The 21,506-nt window shown below is 41.9% G+C and overlaps 1 protein-coding gene across 1 annotated transcript in view; it reads right to left on the bottom strand.

Annotated features, from left to right (window-relative positions):
- Window positions 1–21,391: 21,391 nt before the first annotated feature.
- The window catches only part of LOC119654025 (beta-1,4-galactosyltransferase 6), a 54,455-nt gene continuing 54,340 nt past the window's right edge, over window positions 21,392–21,506 (bottom strand). Inside the window, exon 2 of the mRNA XM_038059191.1 lies at window positions 21,392–21,473. The gene's annotated coding sequence lies outside the window, so the exon portion shown is untranslated. The remainder of the gene's footprint in view (window positions 21,474–21,506) is intronic.

The raw sequence follows: 21,506 nt of genomic DNA, 5'->3' as shown, positions 1-21,506 counted from the left end.
GCTCACTACTCGCATCCTTCACTGAGGTGCGTTGGTTAATTTTATGTGCATTATCAGGCTTTGCTGTCAGGGATCGCATTACTTTACTGCTTCTCTTAAATGGGTCGCTTCCAATATTTACCAGTGGCGTCTTCACGCCGACACTCTTCCTAGTGGAAACCAGGCTGGATGTTGTGTTACCATCCGACGTCCGGACGGATGTCTCTTCTCCGGGTTGATTATATTCACCTTCCATTTTTTATTCAAATAATCTACTGCTAATCAAATCAAGCTAGTTACCTACCGTTGTACTGCATTCCATGGTGCTTGTGAAAATAACAAGCTGTAATTTTTGACGGGAGTGGGATTCAAACACGGGGTGGAAATCGATTCGCGAGGATGAGTGCCGGCGTAAGTTATACGCAGCACTATACAAACAAAAACCAAGAATTAAGGTGTTGATAAAAATCATCTGTCCGTCTGTCTGTCTGTCTGTCACACGCATTTTTCTCGGAGACTGTAGCAGCGATTGACACCAAATTTGGTGGAAAGGTGGGAACTGCGAACGCTCACACCTATAGTAAGTTACATCCTGTTACGTCGAATTTAAAGGGAGGTCGTAATACATGCAAAAAGGGGGGTGTAAATTTTTTTTCATCAAATATAGTATAGGGTGTCAAATGAAAAGTCTCGGTTAGTACTTTCCAAAGCTGGACTTAGTTTTGACATTTGCTGGAAAGGCAGGAGTCCGGGGGGTCGAAAGTAACCATTTATTTAGCAGGGCCATTCTCAGAAACTGCCCAACCGAAAAATCTGAAAAAAAATCAAAAGGCTGCCACTATATAGCGCCTAGGCTCCGAAATACCTTCCATACCGATATCCCTTCAAATAAAGTTAGTAATAGTATATTACTATAATTTTCGGTAATTGGCTGCAAAATCCCCCTTAAGTTCATCCTGGCACCACGAAATGTAGGCTATAATTTAGAGCTTGATCTTATCAAGTTTGATAGAAATTGCACTATTACTAACAAAGTTATAATAGGTCAAAGTTGTCATTTCTTTGGAAACTCAAGATTTTGAATGTCAATATCACCCGAAAGTGGATATTCTCACATAGTCTATGGGTATATTAAGTGTTACGTACTAATGGGACAAATTCATACTCAAATTTCTTTATAAAGGAAATACACAAAACCTTTCATACCTGAAGCATCCAGCTACCGGTTTCCCGATTTGTTATATTGGGTTGAGGAAAAAGAAATGTCTTATTTTGTCAATGGATGGTGACACTTAAACATATCTTGTGAAGGCGACAATCTGCGCTATAAGTGTCTCTTTGACAGTGTTGCGATCGTATGTTTCAGTCTCAAGTTATGGCGCGTCAAAGATGGAGTCCACCAAGCAAGAAATTCGTAAAAACGTAAAATGTTTTACTACCTGAGAGGTGAAAATGCAACGAAGGCGGCCGAAAAAATTTGTGAAGTCTATGGGCCCGATACTGTAACGATTCGCACAGCACAGCGTTGGTTCGATCGATGTCGTTCTGGTGTAGTGGATGTCGAAGATATACCTCGTACTGGTAGGCCAACCGTCGTAGAAACCGATAACATCGTCGAAATCATCTAAATAGACCGGAATGTGAGCATTCGCTCGATTGGCCAGGAACTGGGTATAGACCATAAAACCATTTGCAGAAGATTAGATTCCAAAAAAAGCTGGATGCTTGGGTGTCACACAAGTTGACGCAAAAAAATCTCTTAGACCGAATCAACGCCTGCGTTGCACTGCTGAAACGGAACGAATTCGTCCCATTTTTGAAGCGGATGGTGGCTGATGATGAAAAGTGGATCACGTACGATAACCTCAAGCGAAAAAGATGGTGGTCAAAACGCGGCGAGCCGGCCCAAACCATCGCCAAGCCCAGATTGACAGCCAGGAAGGTTTTGCTGGGTGTTTGGTGGGATTGGAAGGGAATCATCCACTATGAGCTGCTCAAATATGGCCAGATCCTCAATTGAGCAACTTGACCGTTTGAAGCAGGCGATTGACCAGAAGCGGCCAGAATTGGTCAATAGGAATGGTGTTGTGTTCCACCAGGACAACGCTCGGCCTTACACATCTTTGATGACCCGCCAGAAGCTACGGGAGCTCGGATGGGATGGGATGGGAACCTGGCACCAAGTGATTACCATCTCTTCGGGTCCATGCAAAACGTTCTTGGTGCTTCTAAATTGGCCTCAAAAGAGGCTTGATAAAACTGGCTGTGTGATTTTTTTTCCAAATAAGAAGGGGAGGTTTTATAAGGGGGGATAATGAAGTTGCCTTCTAAATGGCAACAAGTTTGCGAACAAAACGGCGTATATTTGACTTAAATCGGATAATTCTATGTTGAATAAAGTGTCAAATTTCGATAACAAATACGACATTTCTTTTTCCCCAAGCCAGTAGATATAGATAAAGATTTCACTCGTTCAGAACTTTCATAGTAACATTTAATCCCTAATTTGAAAGCACAGCATAGTCCCATCCTTATGTGTATTCCATAAAAGTACCCCTATGGAAATTTAGTAAGAAATGGTGGAGTCTTATTGGCAAAAGATATGCAATAAGCTAATACATATGTAAAGTCATAAAATATGCATTCAAATTCATATTTGGTTCAATCCAGAAAGTCATCGATCCCAAGATGTCTATTATAGGTAGAAACCTCTTCCCCAGAAAAATGGTTGTGCTCCCAATAAAACCTAACAAGATCCTCCTGAACGAAGTACTTGCTGATACCTAGAAGATACCTATATTTTTTGCAGTAACAGAACCGACTTAGAACTGAACCTGAGAACCATTCCATTGACAGTCGGTAAAGCTACAGATCTAAATCACCGCAACATGAATAATGGATATCCATCCTGCTTGACTGATTGTGAGACTTTGTGCAACGACAACCTCCATGAACGTCTTGGACGTGCGGATCATTTTCCTCCTCAGATATTATTATGAATTTCAAAGCGCTAGTGAAAAGGAAAGGAAAATATTTATTGCAAATCGCACACTGGGGAGAAATAAAGTGACGTCTATAGCATGGTAGGATGTTTGTGTTTTTGCAGGGCACATGCACATTTTCCATGCCTTTCAGTTGTGGCCATAAAAACGCCTAATTTACATAATCACGTGTTCATCATGGTTGCACGGTTGTAGTTCAACCACTGTAGTACGAGTAGTGTGCAGCTGAGATAACAATCATTCAGTTGTTACGCTACAAATTGGACAATGTTTCTGTCGCACTTAAAATTCATGAAATTCTGAAGAGTTGCACAAAGTGGCCTCCTGGGGAACGTCGAATGTTAACATGCCATACAACACAACATTTGAGTTAGTGACGGTTTGACAGATACACTGATGATTCGATAAGATTTTGATTTTGCTGGAAAAGTGGCTCCCTTTTTTCAAACCTTAATCAAGATATGAATCCATTCACCATCTGTTCAGCAATTGGGCATAAAAAATGATATGCCTGCAGTAGTGAGCCTGTGCTTCCACATTATGGTTTGCAGCAATGTGTTGCAGCAATTTCAAATTACTACCCCCGGCTGCATACTATTTTAAATATTCGCTAATCGCGTTCCTCAGCAGTGGTACCTGAAACTGCAGGAGCATCCATGGAAGTACCACGTTAGATCCCGGCGCACGTTATTGAATAATTTTTAATTGCCCATTAAAAGTTCCTTTCAACAGAAACATTCTACGAAGTTTCCGCATGCAAATTTTACTAGGTATTCCCCGTTTGTACCTTAATTCTTCTTATCGCTATTCTGCCTAGAACGTTATTAAAATTGAATCAATTCGAGGGAAATTTATTGGCCCACTTTCAAACATATTTCAATCTGGAGGGAAATAATATGCAAATTTTCGGGGTGACTCTTAACTTTATGTTACATGTAAATCAATAGGCGAAGTTTCCTGGTTTGGGTTTGTGCAACAATTAAGTTGATGTCCTGAATTATGCTATAGAAAAACCACCACATGATTCTTCCATAAAACTCCCCCTCAATAATGTTACAATTTTTCATTAGAGCATATGAAGTACTTCAGAATGAGCTCTCTAAATCATATCCTCAGAGCGAACACCGTCCCCGATCCTTGAAAAATTGAACAAGTCAAACAAGGATGATAATCGGATTTCCTAAAAGTAACCCCAACTTCCAAATATTTCTTTTTGCTTTCTCTCTAAGCTCAGTTAGATGAATTTTAAATTATTTGAAGAAGCTCCAGTTTATTGAGTGGAATATAAGAAAAAAATCAAGTTGTAGTATAGATACATAGATAGAAACAAGAGTGCGAAATCCTAGTTTCACAAAGTTGTCCTATCTTCAATTTACTTCATCCCCAATCCTCCCGTCATTCTTTCTTTTTCCTCAGCATTTGTCAGAAGTTTAGGTAATCCGAAGGACGAATATTTGTCAGAAACTGATATAAATAATTCACTGCGGAAGGATGCTAGGTATTTCGTAGTCCAACAGACTCCTTCGTGTTTGCGGTTGTATCTGTCAATCCACCTGTCTTGCTACTGAGCTTAATTTGCTTTGAACGGCCGAATCCTATACGATTTTCAGTGGAAATGAGGAAAGTGTTAATTGCATGCCGGAGAAGACATAATTCTGGATAAGATAATTGTATAAGAGGATTTAGCAATATGGGACAAAATGGTGCTTAAACGTATTTACCATAAAATATACATACGTACACACAATGAGAGTTCTGACAACCAAATTTCAGGAATATAACCAACCAATACAGCGGTCAACAATGCACTTCGACGAAACTAAGGCTCCCCAAAATCGCTTTCCCCGATTTCAACTCTGGGGAGCACTCTTCTTCCCGCATTGTATTCTTATATTCTGCTTATAACTGGAAGTAAGCGTGAATTAGATTCCTACTTAATGGTCCTCTGGTCCGCCTCTTCATTGATACTACACTCCCCCTCGGACGCCACCTTGGCGTGGTGGGGGAGCTTGTGGTAGTTTACTATTACACTAAGGGTGTCCAAAAACACATGAAGATGGAAACAAAGGATTGTAACTCTCCAAGTGGTAAAAAGTTACAAACTTCGAATCCACCCGCGACTCTAAGAAATCAGGTCGTACCCAAGGCACGGATTTTGGAGGCCTCACCTAATTCATGTTCCCCCACGGAGAAGTCTGTAGAAGACAGGCTCTCCACTTCAGTGGAAAACTTACACCGTGTACTAAAGAAGAAGAAGAAAGAAGGCGAAGTTTCTTGGGAATGAGGACACAGACGTTGCTACACCACCAAGTGTGGCGATATCCGGAGAAATCGGACCCAAGAAAACGGAACTTTCGGCGGAAACTGAGGACAAGCTTGTAACCCCGGTAAAATCCACACTGAACGCAGCAGACTTTTCAGTTAGGGGCGGTTTTCATATTAAACTGCACAGCACATACATACAAACAAAGGAGTTAGTCAAATCAACCTGCAGCATGCCAAAGCTCCTTACTATTTACTAGCGGCTAAGCTGGCAAAGTTGCAGGACTGTCCTTATATATTTCTGGTTCCAAAGCCATGGGTTCGTTTTAACAGAATCTGTAGTATTGGATCAATTAAGGGGACTAGGAACTTCTTTGATGAAAGATTCTCAAGATCGAAGGCTTGCGTTCTGATGCCAAAATTGTTAGAGGCAATCGTGCTGAGATAATTCTGTTCCCTGGGCCTTATTGCGGTTAATTTACAATATCTGGGGGATCTGGTAGTGTATGCAGAATCAAGTGGCCTTGAACTTTTAATAGGTTGTGATGCGAACGCTCAGCATATTTGTCGAGGCAGTAGCAAATGCAATCCTAGAGGAGAGAAGCTGTTTGATTTTATCACCTCATGTGGTCTGATGACCGCGAACGTAGGGTGCGCCCCTACGTTCGTGAGGCCAAGAAGAAATGATGTAATTGATCTAACAATCTGCACTTCAAAGTTGTTAGAGTTGATTAGAAACTGACGAGTGCTAAATGAACTCACACATCACCGTTACTTATAATTTAGTCTAACCATTACAGGCGAACAGCCTGTAAAACAAAGACGAAATCCTAGGAAAACAGATAGGACGAAGTTCGATAAACTTCTTGGCAACAAAGTTGAGGTCCCTAGGCGACTAAGGACTCCTTTGGCGATAGAAGATCAATTGAAAACTCTAAATCGCACACTTTTAGAGTGCTTTGAAGAGGGTTGTCTTATTTCCCGAGGCCAAAGTGGTAAAACGGTTCCATGGTGGAACCGAGAACTGCAGAGACTCAGGAAATCAATCAGACGACTTCTAAATCGTGCTTGCAAAAGCAATAAAGATGAAAACTGGCTAAACTTTCGGAACTCATAACGTGAATATAAGAGGATCGTAAAACATTCGAAACGAGACTATTTTAAAGCATACTGTGAGGAACTGGAAGGTGAAAGGGGGACTTCTGGGTTGTGCAGAGTCCTTAATAAGGATGAGTCGCCAAGTTGGACTCTCTTAGAACACCGGATGGTAGTTTCACGAACTCCAGAGTTGAGTCTATACAGACTCTCTTGGAAGTACAGCACCCGAGAGAATAAGTGTCAAAATTGGGAAAAAGAGAATTGGCGGTTTCAGCAAACCCTTCAACACGGCGGTGTGGCCAGGGAAATTGGGACACTGTGAGACCGGTTGTTACCAATGAAAAGGCAAAAGTTGCTATACTATCATTTGAACACTCCAAAGAACCTGCTATGGATGGAATCTATCCAGCGTTGCTAAAGGTGGGTATAGAGCACTTAGAACAACTTCTAAGGAATATTTTTCGAGGATATCTTGCTCTAGACTACATGCCTTCCTCTTATTTCTTTATTTGTTTATTTATAAAGAAGGTGAAGGTAGTCCATACCAAAGCCTGGGAAAAATGACAATTCTAATCCGAAAAACTTCAGGCAAATCAACTAAACATCATTTTCCCTGAAATGTCTGGAGAGACTGGTTGAGCGTCACATTCGTGAGGCGCTAAAGTTGCACCCACTAAATGAAAACCAACATGCTTACCAGCGTGGAAAGTCCTGCCAGTCTACACTTCATTCTTTGGTTTCAAAGATAGAGGATGCAACTCTGAAGGGTGAGTACGCAACTGAGGTGTTCGTGGACATTGAAGGGGCTTTTGATTGCGTGCCCTTCCAAAAACTCTATGATGCCGCCAGAGAGCATGGTGTTGACGAAACTCTAATAAAGAGGATCTACGCTATGTTAACGCAGCAATTGCTATGTGCTAAAGTGGATGTTGATCGCTACCTAACAACGGAAGCGACGAAAGGCTGCCCTCAAGGAAATGTGCTATCGCCACCTCTGTGGAGTATGCTGATCAACTCATTACCATGCGAACTGCAAAATCTGCCAATACACGTTCAAGCTTATGCGGATGACGTGGCTGTGCTGGCTGTTGGTCGAAATCTCGGACTGGTGTGTAGAAATACACAACGCGCCGTTGATATGATTGACAGTTGGTGTCTCAGGCATGGACTTTCAGTAAATCCAAATAAAACCACTATGGTGTTATGTTCAAAAAGGAGGAAACTGAATGGTCTTTGCCTTTCAGAGATGAGAGAGATGGTGCAATCTTCCAATTCTCCGAAAAAGTGAAATATATGGAGTTATTCTAGGTAAGAAGCTTCTTTGGAACAAACATGTAGAGATAAAGATGAAACGAGCTCTCACAGTTTATGGGTTGTATAGGCTGACTTTTGCCTCGACATAGGGACTTAGGCCTCAGGTAGTAATGTGGATATATGTTGCTACTATTAGGCCGATTTTCGCTTATGCATCCGTAGTGTGGTGGATTAAGGTGAAACAGAAGAGTTTTCGCTGTAAACTCATAACTGCAAAGGACTGTGTGTCTGGGCATTACCGGTGCCATGAGGACGACATTCGGCGTAGCTCTGAATGCATTACTCAATTTACAACCTTTGGATTTGTTTATTCAGAGTCCTGCAATCAGAGTAGCTCATAGACTAATTCGATTGGATCTATGAGCAACCAATGGGCGTGGGGGGCACAGAGCATTGGAAGAGTAATTCAGAGAACTGAATCCAGTTTTCGCAATGCCTCCTGATTTTCGGATCCCCACACCTCTATTTGGTCGAAGATATCATGTTATCTTGAATCGAAGAGAAAACTGAGACGAACCTGAACAATGCTAACAGGGGATACCGACGTTTTCCACACCGATGGTTCAAAAACAAAACAGGGTTCTAGAGCAGGAGTCTGCCTCTCGAATAAAAATGAGAAGTGGGCTTCGCTTTGGGACAACATACAACGGTCTTTCAGGTTGAAGTGTTTGTGATCCTAAGCATGGCAACCTGAATGATTGACGAGCAGTTGAAGGGTAGACGCATCGCAATCTGTAGCTATAATCAAGCTTCATTGAGGGCGTCGAGTAGTACTTTGATCACTTCAAAAATCATTCAAAAATATAGAAACCGATTAAATTCTGTTTCTAGGTTCAATACGGTAGATTTACTCTGGGTACCTGGTTATTGTGGTGAAGAAGGAAATGAAATCTCCGATGCCTTAGCAACCGGCAATTGTGGTGTCGGTATCATTGGCTGATGCTGCTGTCAAAAACAAAAACCGTTCTTCGCGAGCAACCACCTCCCTTGGCACTTCTCCCTTCCGCTTGTGTATGGCTTGACGCTCTTAGCAAGAAGGGCAACGGGGATCACTCCCGCTATCACAATCACGGCCGGTTCAGACACAGTGGGGTACGCAGACGCCACCCGCAAAGCTCCCCGTCTTTATATTTGAACGAGATGCTTACGAAATACTTTTTTGACAAGAGCGTGAGCCCGTACCTCTGCGTGGTAAAGCATGACAATCTGCGTCGAACTCATCAGGAGACGTTGCCTGCTAGACGTAGGACCCCCAATGATTGCCATTAGCCTACTTAACGCCGAAACTCCAGTTGGAGCCTTATTCGCTGCTTTTTTGATTTGCTCAAAAAATCTCATCTTTGAGTCAAGAGTCAGCCCAAAGTACTTCACCGCTGGTTTTGACTCGATTATCGACTCGCTGAACGATATGGGACGCAGGGTCGGAATTCTCTTTTTAGTCAGGATGACTACTTCGGTTTTTTCCAGTTGAAACCATGAGTAGTCATTCAGCCGCGTACCCGTCGCGTCAATATGGCGAGTCTGCTTTGCGCCTGTTCGACAGTGCGGTATCATCTGCATAACCGACCAGGTGCGACTTTTCGTCGAGTTTAAGTAGACTATCATAGGTAGCGTTCCAGAGGTCCGGCCTTAGGATGTATCCCTGTGCTATCCCCGACGTGACCTCCATCTTCCTATGACCCTCTAGTGTTTCATACAGCAGGGAACAATTCTTCAGACACTCCCTCAATATCCGTAAGAAATATTTCGGCACGTGGAAAGTCTTTCCTAGTGTGCCTAGAATGTCTTTCCATCTTACGGAATTAAAGGCGTTTCTGACGTCTAGCGTTACGAGGAGCACCGCCCGTCGAATTCGGCGGCTGTGTGCCTCCGCTCGTCGAATGGCATCCACAGCTTGCATGACAGTATCATCTGTGAATCTTCTTGCTCTAAAACCGAACTGCTGTGGAGATAAATCTCTGGCAGTGCGGATCGCTTCAGCGAGTCTACTTCTGATGAGCTTTTCAAGCACTTTTCCAGCAGTGTCAAGCATACATAGTGGGTGGTATGAAGATGGCAACTAGAGGTCGCTTTTCCCTTTGCTGATCAACGCAAGCCTTGCAACCTTTCAACAAGCAGGGAAAGTGTCCTCTTTCAGGCAAGCGTTGAATGCACTGAGCATTAGGTCTGGCCGGTATTGGAATACCAATTTGTATACCTCTACTAGAATACCATCGGGTTCTGGCGCCTTCTTGGTTTTCATAGAGAGGACTGCCTCTTCTGACTCTTTTATAGAAAAAAGTGGACAGTCCACCGCGTTCTCTGCGCCGACGTCATCGTCTCATACGGGTGCGCAGGGAATAGTGACCAAACAATGCAGTCCATATGCTCGGTCTTAAGTTAACACTTACCGTGCCAAAATGAGCATAGAATTCCAAAAACTCCTCAACCAGAGGAAGCAAAATGCATAACAGCACGGTCAGAAAAGTAAAGCGAAATAACTGCAGGAAATTTGGTGAAGAGAGAAGTATCCAAACTATATAAGAACATAAAGGACAGACCAAATCCACCTGACTACCTGAAGACAGCAGATGGAACCATGTACACCTTCTTCTTCTTTTTCTTCAGTCCCGTTCACAACCGAGATCAGCTCGTCGTCATCGATTTCGCCAACCTGATCTGGAATATCAAAATATCAAGATAGGTACAGTGAAGCCTATGGTACGGTAATCTGGGCAGATAGAATTAAACCCTGTACACCAGTAGCATGACTTGTAGTACTGGCCCGATGAAATCGCACCCAAAGCGCATCACTGGAAGTCATGGAATTGACTCCTCCTCATCTTCAATTACAGATGCAACCAAGAAGGGCAATCCTCAGAATGCCCAGTGTTATCAACGAAGTGGAGAACCGCCTAATCGATAGAAAAATAATATTCTTTCTAGATGTAATTCCGATACTGATGCAAAGGGATAGCATAGCATCGAGGTTTCATTTCTACAAGAAATTTGAAATAATAAATTGAATCCGCTTGGCTCGTACTATGTGGTCATGATACTCTAGGTTCCAGGCAAAGTCACAGCAAATAAGCTGACCAGAAACGGGGCAGAAACGCCACTAAATGGACAAGAACCCTTGTCTAGGACTGGGAAAAGCTTTTATGAACTATACTCGGAGAACTTACCTGAACTCGTCCTGAGTGCGCATAAGGAAATATGACCCCAAGCGCTAACAAGATTGCTTAAACCTCACCAATAAAAAGACTGTCCGCAGATGCTGTGGGAAGGATTCAGGGGCAATATCCGGCACTTGTGCCAAGTAAGATAATACACCCAGGAGAATAGCTAATACAAGACTCAGTGCTAAAGCGCCTAAAAAGAGAAAACATCCTTAAATTTCCGTCGGTTGTAAGAATGATACTGGCATACTATAGTCCCCAGGTACACTATAACTATCAAAAAACACAAAAGCTATTTAGGACGCAGTGTAATCTCCCTTGATACCATTATTATTATTGTCCCTATCCATGCCGCAATCGAAGGAAATGACTGTTACAATATGCCCACAACAAAACACTCACTTTTACTGCAATAAAATTTTTCGCACCTAGATAAATACTGAACAGTTTCCCATCTGCACCCAGAGTTTGCTAGCGACTCGTTTTTCCTTTTGGTTGCGTATATTCGAAAATTAAATAAAATTAACGTCAATCAGTACACAAGCAAACAAATTTGTTGTGTAAATAAATAGCTGTCTACCACTAACTGATGGACAAATAGAAGTTTTTGTTGCCCACAAAGGACTGAAGTGTAACTCAAATATTTGCAAATGGCTTTGTTCGAGTGGAAGTTAAACAAGTAATTGTTCTTTTTTCTGACTTGCAAGCACGGACAACGATTGTAATCGGCAAATACATAGAAACGAGAGATTATCGAAAGATAACACTATAATCACCGATAATATGCATATGATTGGATAATATTCCTGATAAGATTAGTAAATATGAGTGCATGATATTCTGTTCAAAGCTTGTTGATTTGTTTTCTTTTTTTAAGAAAACTCCTGGCCCCTTGATTTTATAATAAACTAGGGATGAAAAAATAGTGAAAATGTTGCTTGCTTGCGGATAACAAAGAGCTAAGGTTAGTCCTAATAATGTTAAGATTTCTGTAAACACTCCGCAGGTGATACTAATTACTCGCTAAACGTCGCCCAATTATTAAAGTCCCTTAAGTCAAAAGGGATCAAAGCAACTCCGAAAAATACGAGGGCGGATAAGATCCTCATCTTCGCCGAATCCATCGAAGATCACGGCGAGATCTTCCCTCTTATCAAAGAGCAAGGATTCAGCGTCACAACCAGCGCCCTTTCAATCCCTGAGAATGCAGTCCCTCATCATTCGAGGACTTCATCGAGAAACCGATGCTGCAGAAATCCTTGAGGTGCTCAAAGCAGAGCATCTGGAATTGAAGATCAGGTCAAGGGCCAAATTCCTGACCAAACAGGATAAAACTCTCCATAAGGAGGATCCTACGCTCCCAATTAAGTCACAATCGGGACTATTCATAGTGGCCTTCGAACTTAACGATGCCTTCAAGGTGAAGTACATACTTCACCAGAAAGCTACACTTGAGAAGATCAGGCCATTGGAAGAAATACAGTGTTTCAACTGTCAGAATTTTGGGCACGTAGCTTAAAATTGCACGATCATCCACTGGTGCGTCGAATGCAAGAAGAACATCCGCGTGGCGACTGTCCACGCCCCACAACGGAGGTGCCGCCATGCTGCAACTGCGTCAAGGTCGGACATCCCGCCAGCTACCGGGGTTGCCCGGCATACAAAGATATGCTGACCCGGAAGAGGAAATTAACGAGACCAAACAGGCAGTAGCACAACTGTTTCGAAGTTTGACCAAACCAAGCGTCTTCTACGTCCAAGCCACGAAAAATCCTCTGACCCGAGTGGCTCCTCCACCACCACCTCCAACAATACCGTCACTCCCAAAACAGCCGACTGCGTTCCATGAATTGGTTTGAGCTGTTTCTTCAGCACCACAAATGAGCAACGACAAGTCGCCGCCATCAAGTTCATCCTTACCCTATGAAGATAAATATCGTCCCTTGCATGCCACTGTCCAGGAGTTGGTTGACTCTCTGAAAGCAGACATTTACTGTATTTCGGAGACTCACCTTAAAAGCAGACATAATGCGAATAGTACCATCCGGAACGACAACAACATCGGCGCCGCCCTTTTAATAAAAAAAGATCATGAATTCGAGGAAGTCGTCACAGACAACACGCAAACATATTCCGCTGCGGCGGCTTTCATTAAAACGCCTTACCTCATCCAAGAACCGTGGGTTGTTGGTGAGGTAGTCAGGGGCCTAAACTTCCAACATGCTGACCTGTTTTATGCCAATGGAAGTGATCGACCCCGCTACTGCATGGTAGTTTCAAAAGACTTCCAGGCTACTTTGATTAACGACCTATGTGATGTCGACACCACATCGGCTAAACTAACCATAAAAATTCAACAGGGAGATAAAGAGGTACTATGGTGCTCTGCATATTTCCCCTATGACGCAGAAGAGATTCCCAGTGGAACATTCATCAGAGCTATCCAATAAGTCAAGAGTAGAGGCAAGGGAATAATAGCAGGATGTGATGTCAACACTCACCACATATGGTAGGGAAGTTCCAACCTCAATGCAAGAGGATCGAGACTACTGGAGTATCTAGTAGGAACCGATTTGCGGATCCTTAATTTGGGTAATGAACCCACTTTTTTCAACGTGGTCAGGCGAGAGGTCATCAACATCCCGGTGGCATCCCCTGACATCACAGCTCTGGTCGGAGAGTGGAGAATATTAAACGATATCCCACTTTCGGATCACAGATGCATTGATTTCGTAATGAGAGAAGCTTTCGAAAAAAGCTGTCCATTGAAGATGCCAAAGAAGGGTAAAACACCATGGTGGAACTCGGATTTGGCAAAACAGAGGAGAACGACAAGGATGCTCCTCAACCGTGCTCTGAAGTGTGATTCAGCCGCTAGCTTGAATCACTATAAAGAAGTACAGAAGGTTCTAAAGAAGAGCATAAGCTCGGCTAAATGATCATCATGGAGACGCTTTTGGGAAGAGACTAACTCTCTTGAGGCAACCTCAAAGCTGAAGCCGATTCTGGTTAAAGAACGTAGCCACAAGCTGGGTTATTTACATTTACAGAACGGGTACACAGAAAGCGATGAAGAAACGGCAAACCATTTGCTTGAAGTGCACTTCTTAAGCAGCATCCAAAATCTAATCTCGGAGCCAACAGATGCATACAGCCCTCAACCGAGAGACTGGAATCTGGCATTCACAGTAGAGTAGGCATTTAACTCGTTCCATAGATAAGTCTGACATCATTCCTGCGCTAGGAATAGAGGGAATGGATGGCCTGGGTCTATATATTTGGAATATATATCGCACTTGGCTAGCACACACTTATATTCCAATTAAATGGCGTGATGTGAAGGTGTTATTCATTCCCAAACCAGGGAAACCCACCTACACAGACGCAAAAAGCTTCCGACCGATCAGTCTAACGTCTTTTATACTAAAAGGACTAGAAAGACTAGTAGATCGGTTCATAAGGGATACAAACATTCCTAAGTGGCCACTTCACTATAGGCAACACTCCTAACAGAAAGGCAAATCCACGGAGACAGCACTCCATGAACTGACGACCAAAAATTGAAAAAACGATGTTCGAAAAAGAAAACGCCTTAGGCGGTTTCATGGACATCGAAGGTGCCTTCAATTATGCCTCATTCGCGGCAATTTGTGATGAGGAAAGACAGCATGAAATCAAACCGCTGCTAATAAGTTGGATTCTTCACATGCTAGAGTGGAGAAAAATTCACATATCGGCCGACCCACGGGGGGCTGCCCACAGGGAGGGTTTCTCTTTCCACTGCTATGGCTCCTGGTGATGGATACCCCGATGTGGCTCCTGGAAAACAAAAAAGTCTTCGCGAAGGCATTTGCGGACGACCTAGCCGTAATAGTTACCGGCAAATTTGCAGACACCGTATTTGACCGCTTGAATGCAACTCTGCATGAAATCCACAGCTGGTGCCTCCGCAATGGACTCACGGTGAACGCTAGAAAGACTGGACTAGTTATGTTCACTTGGAACGTCAGGTGGGGCAGCTATACTCTACCCACCTTAGCAGGGGTGGAAATCCAGCTGGCACAAACAGTCAAGTACTTACCAGTACATTTCGACTCCAAGTTAACGTGGAAGCACCATATCTAGGAACAATATCAGAAATCCTGCAGGTTGCTCTGGTACTGTAGAAATGCGATAAGTAAGACCTGGGGACTTTTACCAAAACGGATATACTGGATGTATACATCCATAATAAAATCCATTTTGATGTATGCATGGATCGTCTGGTGGCCAAGACTGAACTTTGCTAACAGCAGGAAACTGCTAACGCAGATTCAGAGACTTTGTTGCCTAATTATTACTGGAGTAATGAGTATTACGCCGAATACGGCACTTGAAATTATCCTAAATTTGCCCCCCATTCACTTGAAGGTGAAATGAAAAGCGGCCAATAACGCATATAGACTCATTACCATTGGGGGGTGGAAAGGCGGCCAATCGCACGGTCATGCGTCTATCTGGAAATTCTTTGACAAACATCCGGTAGCCCTGATGGCGACTGATCATATGGTTTCCAGATTCGTCTTCGAAAAGCCATACACTGTCGTAATCACCGAAAGAGAAGAGGGGTCGACAAATGGTCATGAGTCTTTTCAGATGACGGACTTAATAATTTTCACCGACGAGTCAGTCATGGAGGGCGGATCGGGGCGCCGGGGTGTTCTCGGAGAATCCAATTATAAAACTGGCCCGACCCCTCAGAAAATGACGGCCATATTCCAGGCGGAGATATCTGCCATTTCATTGGCAGCAGAAGAATGTCTGCGACAAAAATGGAGGGGTCGAACCTTTCGAATTTGTTCCGACAGTTGGGCAGCATTATCAGCACTAAACAGCCACGACATATCAAGCCAGTCGGTATGGAATTGTCATGAGGTGCTACTGAAACTTGGCCGACTGAACAAACATCCCTGATGTGGATGCCGGAGCACTCTAACATCGCTGGTAATGAAAAGGCTGACAGACTGGCTCGCCTAGGGTCTGGATCCACAATGGTGGGGCCAGATCCAGCTCTTAGAATCCGATCATCTATTGTCAAGTCTACTCTGAAGGGTGAAATTGCAAGAATTCTCGCGGCCGAGTGGAGAAATTTGGACTCTTTCCTTTTTCGTGCTATTTCACACCTTTAAGATGATCGTTTAGCAGTGCCTCCGTTTGAGCAGCATGTCGAATGTGCGCTCTGAGACAGTTGATGCTCCAAGATAACCGTTCTTATCTTACAATGTAACCGGTCTTGCATCGACCAAGATACCCACAACTTTCTTTGGAGCGGTTTGAAACCAAACTATAAAGCCTAACTAGTAAATTTCTTCAATTCCAAATAGGTATTTAACGCAGTTTCTGCGAGGTTTGTTCCCTAGGAAGATGTCAAAAACAATGAAAATCGTTTAAAAGCTTTGTACGGTCCTTCATATAGATAAAAACAGGTTGACCGACGGTTTCGTCCAGTACGGAGTTAACTCATCAGATGCTGCCTAAATTCTGCCCTAGGAGCAGCGAAACCGAAAGTGGCGACAGTGCTAATAGCTCTATTTATATACAATTGCATACTCGACATGAGTACCAATTATATTGAAGTAAAATCCGTCATATGCTCAGACCTAAACTAGACCGGAATGCATTTTTCCTTGAGGATGCAGGCAGTCCTGAGTCGGCATCCACTTGACGATGGAACGATTATCACTTGCCACCACATTAGGTCACGCTGCTCCCCGGGCAAAGTTGAGGCTGCATCTAATGAGTTTCCCCTGATTTGGATGAAACCGTCAGTCCACCTTTTCTTAAAAAAAAACTTGTTGACGAATGTCGTGACGACTTGTCGGTGTTTCATGAATCCTCTTCCTGTGTTCCTGAAATTCTTGAAAAAAATAATTTCGAATCTTGGTGCATATTTTAATTAAGGGAATTCGTGTGACGACCCATATACTAGTCTTCCAACTTTTGCCTCAAGATCTTACTTCACACTTGTGCGACACTGTAAGTAAGATATCAACCCACTCTCGACTATTGTGGCACGCGATGGCAGTTTTTGTGGTAAGTAGCATATAAAGTACGTACGAATCTTCGTGTAATCCACTAAGTTAAGTAATATTAATTACTGAAACTGGGATCTATAAGAACCAATTCTGTATAAATTGGTAGTGGCCAAAAGACCATTCTCGTTGGCCGAGGTCAAAAGGGGGAGTTTTTTTCCAAAAACCTAAAAAGTTACCGAAATTGACCATGAAGGTCTACCGGCAAATATCGAAATATCACTGAACGCACGACACGTGCTTGCAAGCCCCTGTGTTGGGGGGAGTCCTTTTGAACACTTTCAATCCAGTAGTTTCTGGTGCCCAACGTGGGGCTCTCATTTGCTAGGTTTCTTACCAGCGAACCTGTGAAAACTACATTTTGGTGTGTCAGATAGAGCTAGGCACTCCGTAAACTTGATTTCGTTTTTCAAACTGTGGATTGCACGCTTTTTCCTTAGAAGCAAGTGTTTCTAAGCCTCATTGCCCGATTATACCTTGTACAGTTTACTATCCTTTCCTAAGTAGTATAGCTTCTTGTGTTCGTCTTGAGACTTAGCGTCTCTCTTCGAAGTCTCTGCATCTGCGGGCCTGGTGTTGCAATATGCTAAAAGGTACTGCTGAAAATTCTTGTGAAAGAGCCTAGGGCCACTAGAGCGGCAGGACATGGAAACCCTAGTAGGGCTTTTAAGGGGGTCATCCCGTGTGAAGGCCGTTTTTTTTGCCCTTTTTTGAAAAATTATTTTGAAGGACTGGATAAAGATAGGAACGTGATTTTTTCACCATATGTTTACTGATATCTCTAGTATATGTGATAAGTTTTTCAGCTTGATTTCGTAGCTAATTTTCGGAATAGGTCTTAATTTATGCACCCATCTCCAAAAAAAGGTGTTTTTCTGCTGCCACGCTGGAGGGCGCTGTGTTCATCTGAGGAAAAAAAACTAAACGGCATTCTAATGTGGACAATATTCCACGGTCCGCAAACTAGGATAATTGGAAAATATTAAAAGGTAAATTTTTGGTGGGCTTTTAAACTTAATTTTTTGGATTTTGGTGTTTTTTTACGGCTTTTTTTATGAATAAAAAAAAAACTACCCATCCGATTGCAATTATCCTAGTTTGCGGACCGTAGAAATATGTACTAAAGAAGCCGTGAAAATTTCAAAGAATTTGGTTGGATAGATTTTGAGCTATGGTGGCAGCCGATTTTCAAGATGCAGTTTCGAGAAAAACGCATTTGAAAATTTAAATGTGATTATCAACAGTAAAATTTTAGCCTACCATTAATCTGCTATACCTGGTCCATAGAGAGCACCCTCCGTTTCTTCAAAAAAGTCTTGTAAGGTCGATTGTTGCTCTCTGGTGTCAATTGTGGCTCTTTTAGCGAGGTCAGTCGATGGTCGTTCGGACCGCCAAATTCGCGCTTCATTTCGGCGGTTGGCATAAACCTGACATATATGACCAACTTGACATCCCATTGTCACTAGGATTTTGAGAATGCCATTGAATCCTTCATTGAAAATAATTACAGCCAGAAAAGTGGCTATTTCTCCGACCTTGGTCCCAGAATGAAAGTGTTTAGGAGCGAAAATCCAGGTCAATGCATTTAACGACTCATTGTTATTCTGGGTCTCTGCTCGTAAACATCTATTCAAGAGATCATCTCATGACAAATCTTCATAGATTGGTTTGATGACTGTTTGAACTCCTTCAGTCAAAGGTGCCTTCTCGTGGTGAAAACTATCCAGTTCTCCTTCAGCATCCGCTTTGCGCCATTTGCATCAACTCTCCTCGCTTGCTGGACAATTTGATGCTGAGGATTTTCGTCTGTAGAATGTTTATGGAAGAAAGTTTCTCAAATTTCTTGCTTCATTCCTTCTATCGAATTTGCGTGTCGACGAATAGCTAGCCCAGAAAATGTAGTGCGGTCCTTATCAGTAAGTTTTCCAGCCCCTTTTCCACCAATGCCTTTGTGATTCTTCTTTGCATTTCTAAGCCGCGTTCCCATTCTTTTCTCGACATGTCTTACGCATTCCTTTTTTACTACTACGTATATTTTATTATTTACAGAAATTTGCAGAAATACCGGAGAAAACTCCAGCAAAATCCAATATACAATATACAAAACTTGTCGGAATTGGAACATCCATGTTCATGCTTGCTAAAAGTTTCTTTGCTGATATTGATGCGAAGTCCTTTTTCTTCTCTGATAACTATCGATTCCCATGAAATACTCGTTTTTTAGTGCGAGCATGACGTTGAACGTTAAAGGGATCTCCCTTCGTACGATTCATTTAAAAAAATCACTGAACACAAAAACAGCGCAATAGTTACAACAAAATATAACTGAGTATAACTTGAACGCCTTTTAGTGCTCACTCTAGACTGGATTATCCTTTTTATTCTAAACAGCAAATAAATTTAGACGATTGATTGGTTTTTCATCTTTTTATATTTATACCTGTGTTCAAATTTATAAGGCTCAGGTAAAAAACTACCAGGTAAAAAAAGATTCGATGCTCTTTCTCATCGAGTACTCTAGCCGCGGCTGCAAACTCCTTACCTGTTTAACCCTGTAATTTCTGAAGGACTCGGAATATCGGAAAATCCTTTTGCCCACATATTCTCCACTATATATAGATACAATTCATGCAAAAAAAAAATCGATTTCTCAAACCCGACACACGGGATGACCCCCTTAACGGGGCATTGCTCTTTAAACTACCATATGGAAAAGATTGGGGTAGTGTTTTCGGCTATGTGCAGCCAATGTGAGGAGGAAGAGACGGCCCTGCACTTTTTATGCAGCTGCCCAGCCTCCTAAGATTGTATACGACGACACCTTGGCGAGGTTTTCTTCAATGAAGAATCTGCACACTTTCTGCCTCTGGAGAATGTTCTCAGATTCGCTAAAGCCTGGCTTAACGCCGAAAGCGGGAAGCCATTGAATAGGCGATTTACGGGGATAGTACAAAGGGCCTAACAATGGCCTGAGGGCTCGGAGCTGCGGCTCGTCCCAGTAAACTAAACTAAACTTCCCATAATGACAGGTGGCGAAGCCTTAATGCTGCTAGACAGACTGTCAGAACCAGACAAAAGTATTACAAAGTTTATCCTGTCGAAAAGCAGGAAAACTTGCACAAGTATTGTGGGCATTTTTACTGGCCATAATTCACTAGTTGAGTGCCCCAACTGCAGCGGGTAGCATCACATCCACTAACGGAAATCTTGCGATACATAAACGAATCCGAGATATTCCGTTAGGCGTGGGAATCGAGTACAATGGACCACTAAGGTCTGAGTGCTCGGAGGCTTCACCTCCCCCCACCTTAAATAAACACACACACAAACTACATACAAACCTTCGACAATCTAATAATTGTCCTGCTATCCCGAAATTAAGTGAATCTTTATAAAAAAAAATTGGAGTTAGAAATAAGTCCAGTCATTTTTGTTCATTAAAATTTTATTTAAACAATAAAATTCACTAATCAAAGAACAATTAATTATTGGAAATCGTTCTAGAACACAGCATAAATAGTTATTTAAATAAGTCTTAAATAATTTTTCAGCACAATTCCCTCGAGACCAAACTTTTACATATATAATAATTTGACCAAATAAATAAGAAACATTTTGTAAATAATAAATAAATAATTATGTATATACATTTTTACTTTATGGCCACTTTCAATACTGAGATTCCATCCCATATTACAATACTTATGATCTAGCATAGTTTTATAATCTAAAGTTTCTTTTTATATTATAATTTGATATCTTCAGTGATATTTCTTCTTTCAACTTTCTTAACTTTAGACTACATATTAAGGCATTTAGTTCAAGTTTCGAGCTACAATTGATACTAGATTTTGCAGCGATAACTTTCTTTGAGATTCAGCATAATTTTCATTCTACTTAGGTGCAAGATTAAGTTTCTCCGTAGACTTCTCTAGAAGTCGATCATATTACATGTTTTTTCAACCACATAGTGAAATACAAAGAAATGGAATCTACATATATTCCAAATATATCAAGCTAAGGACAAGTAGAGCCTACTTTTATTATATTACATAATATGCATGAAAATGCCGTGGAATGTACTCACGTTACACGTAGTACTCGTAAACATACATTATGCCAAGCTAGGATGTTATGCTCAGCATCATAAAAAGGTAGCACCCGATGAATCTTTTGTTTTTTCGTCCCCTAATATTTAAATTTCATGTTTGGAAATGTAATTAGAAAAACCAACATAGTAACCTTATATATATTGTAAAAATGACCAATCAAAGGTTAGACGGGGGTAGCAATACGAGGAACTCATAATAGTAACGCAAAATTTTATGCCAACAATAGTAACGCAAAATTTTATGCCGTAAATTTAATTGTCTTATATAAGAAATCGATGAAGTACTCTGTGCAGGTGAGTAATTTCCATGACAAAAAGAAATGGACGAATTTCAATTCTTTTTAATTCGCAAATATGAGCCAAAATAAGATACTTCAAAAATAAAAATTATTCTTAACATTCAAATTCACTTCTTATCCAAAACCATTAAACAAATAATCGTAACTCGTTTATGAGATCATAATCCCATTTATAATACCTACAAAAAGATAGACAGATATATATTCTGTTT

This window comes from Hermetia illucens, chromosome 1 (genome assembly GCF_905115235.1).
Source record: "Hermetia illucens chromosome 1, iHerIll2.2.curated.20191125, whole genome shotgun sequence".
Taxonomy (NCBI): domain Eukaryota; kingdom Metazoa; phylum Arthropoda; class Insecta; order Diptera; family Stratiomyidae; genus Hermetia; species Hermetia illucens.
This window is presented reverse-complemented; position numbering and strand designations above follow the sequence as displayed.